Source organism: Chrysochloris asiatica, unplaced genomic scaffold, assembly GCF_000296735.1.
Source record: "Chrysochloris asiatica unplaced genomic scaffold, ChrAsi1.0 scaffold00405, whole genome shotgun sequence".
Lineage (NCBI taxonomy): Eukaryota > Metazoa > Chordata > Mammalia > Afrosoricida > Chrysochloridae > Chrysochloris > Chrysochloris asiatica.
In genome coordinates, this window is record NW_006408923.1 from 1,267,819 (window position 1) to 1,270,779 (window position 2,961).

At 35.1% G+C, this 2,961-nt stretch overlaps 1 pseudogene; it reads left to right on the plus strand.

The window, feature by feature from the left end:
* The first annotated feature begins 128 nt into the window (after window positions 1-128).
* Window positions 129-2,961, plus strand: part of LOC102836934 — a 52,280-nt pseudogene continuing 49,447 nt past the window's right edge.

Consider the following 2,961-nt stretch of genomic DNA (forward strand, 5'->3'; position numbering starts at 1 on the left):
CTGGAGGCTAAAGGGGTACCTGAGCAAGTGGACACACCCTCAACCCCAGAGGGTTCTACTGTGCAGTGCACATATGCTCTCAGCATTTAAAGGTACACATCCTACTTAAATCGAAATGGTAGTGCAAAATGGCCACAGTTGGTGCTAAACGGTTTGCCACTAAGAAACAGGACAGAACAGAGGTTGTGAAGTAGGAGAGACAGTCTAAAAACAAAACAGGCTGAAAATTAAATCCTAAGTTATATCATAACAACCAATAGTGGCATCTTGAAATTTATCAGGTGGCCTTGAAGGCAAGAAGTCATACTCATATTAGGCTACAGATTTTTAAATATTTTTTACTGTTGCTGTTTTGTCTTTGGTCCCCTCTTTACCTTTAAGGGGCTCTTTCTGTCCCTATACTACCCAAGAAGAGACAGCAATTGCTGTCATATAGTCAAGTTTCAATCACACCCTATAAAACCCCACAATCTAGGCAAGAAGCAATACCAACTGCCATACACCAAGTAGGCAGAAAACACCTGTGACAGTCATCCTGAGTTGAATAATAAGAAGAGTGAAAAGGGAAGCCCATTTCCTCATCACATCTACCTGGAGGCAATTAGAAAACATAAAAAATACCAAAACACACACTTAATTAAGTGTTAAGGCTACAATTAAATACTGAACATGCCCAAGAAGCAGAAGCAGGTTACCATATCAGTATATGTCCAGAAACCAGATGAAGTGACTGAGAAAAAATGAGCTGGAGGTAGACCTACACTCCATACTTGAAGGAGAGCAGGCCTTGGAAATGCTGAAAAAGGAATTCAGAAAAAAAAATGATTATAAAATGTATCAAAACATTTTACAACAGAGTTGAGAAAAATAATGAAGAAGTCAGGAAATCACTACAGAAACAATTGAATAAGATAGATAAAACACTGGAAACAATTTAAAACCTACATAAAGAGGTCTAAATGATTAATAATAAAATATCAGAAATGGATAATACATTGAAAGGGCAAAGGAATAAAATTGAAGAGACGGAAGCCAGAACTAGTGAGTTGGAAAACAAATCTCTCAATACTGCTAACATACAAGAGCAAGCAGAAAAAAGGATAAAAAAAAAAAAAAAAATTCTGAAGAATGTCTAAGATTCATGTTGGATAACATGAAAAGAAATAACTTAAGAATTATCAGCATTCTGGAACAGGAAGAATCACACAAGTCCACAGAGGATGTAGTTGAAGAGACTTTGGAAGAAAATTTCTCTAACATCCTTAAAAGAGAAAAGATTAGCATTCAAGAAGCTCAATGAACCCTAGGAAGGATAGACTCTAAAAGACAATCACCAAGACATATAATAATCAAGCTCTCCAAAATCAAAGATAAGGACAGAATCTTGAAAGCAGCTAGGGAAAAGAGAAGTGTAACATACAAAGGCAAGCCAATCAGATTAAGCATGGATTTGTAAGCAGAAACAATGCAGAGAAGAAGGCAATGAGGAGACATATATAAAACCCTGAAAAAAAAAAAAAAAAAAAACAACTGCCGAAAAAAAAGTCCTTTATTCAGCAAAGCTGTCAATCAAATATGATGGTGTAATCAAAATATTCTAGGATAAACAGAAGGTAAGGGATTTTACCAAAGCCAACCCTGTGATGCAAAATATCCTAAAGGGACTTCTGTGGACTAAGAACCAACAAGAACAGACAGCAACCAGCGATTGACATACGTGGCAGTACCACCCCAAACTCAATTGACAAATGGAAGAGTTGAGAAAAGAACAAAACTTTAAGAACAAATTCAGAGGGTCTGGGAGGTCAGTCTGTGATCAAAATAATTACAATGTGAAAAAGGTAAACATGTAGGAACAGAGACCTAGGTGTTAAGAAGGTCAGGTAGATTATAGGATAAAATTAATATTAAATGGAGGGAAATGTTAATGGAATATAAGAAAAATAATACTTCACAACATACCAAAAAAATGAAAAGATAATGGAATTTTTTCAAAACTTTTGAGTACTGATATGGTGCTATTGGATAAGCACTAGATTACAAGGTGTTTTAACCACAAGGCTGTCTGTTCAAATTCACCAGTTTCTCCTCAAAAACTCGATACAGGGTTGCAATGAGTCAAAGCTCACTCAAAAGCACATAACTGACTAAACAACCATCATATATAGAAAGAAATATGCCCCAGGATTAAATGACATTTATTCAGCTGTGACAATTAACAACAACAATCAGACAGGAAGTCTATCTAGTTCATTATTTAAACCCCAACAAATGTAATACAACATATTAGTAGACTGAAGAAAAAAGAAAATCACATGATCATATAAATTGATCCAGAAAAAGCTCTTAACAAAATTAAATAATCATTCATGACAAACAAATTATCTGAAAAATGGGAATAGAAAGGACCTTTCTTGACTTGATAAGTAAAATCTACAAAAGTGAAGATGGTGCAAGTGTGGGGAATGCTTTGTTCTATTGTATATTAATTTCACTATGAACAAGAGATGACTTAACAGCTATAACAACAACAATGGATTACCTATACATAGGACATATAATGAATGAATCTTTAAATATGAAGTAAAGGTTAGTTAAGGCTTCATAGTAGGAATGTGGCATTGTGGATAAACACTAGACTGCTAATCGGCCATTCAAATCAACCAGCTACTCCTCAGAAACCGTACACAGAGTTGCTATCAGTTGGAATAGACATCTCTGCACTTAACAGCAACAACAAAAACTATGATAATGGTAATAATATAAATTACTATTTAACACAGATTATTATTTTACTTCCAATTTTCCCAAATTCATACTTCGTACATTCCATGTTCCAATTTTCAATGGATGTTTACAGCTGTTTCTCCTCATTTTAAGTTGTTGCCCATCAGCAAATGCAGGTTCTGTGTGCTTTTCTCCCCCGAGCTTAACTGTATTCATGTCATTATGGCCAACCCT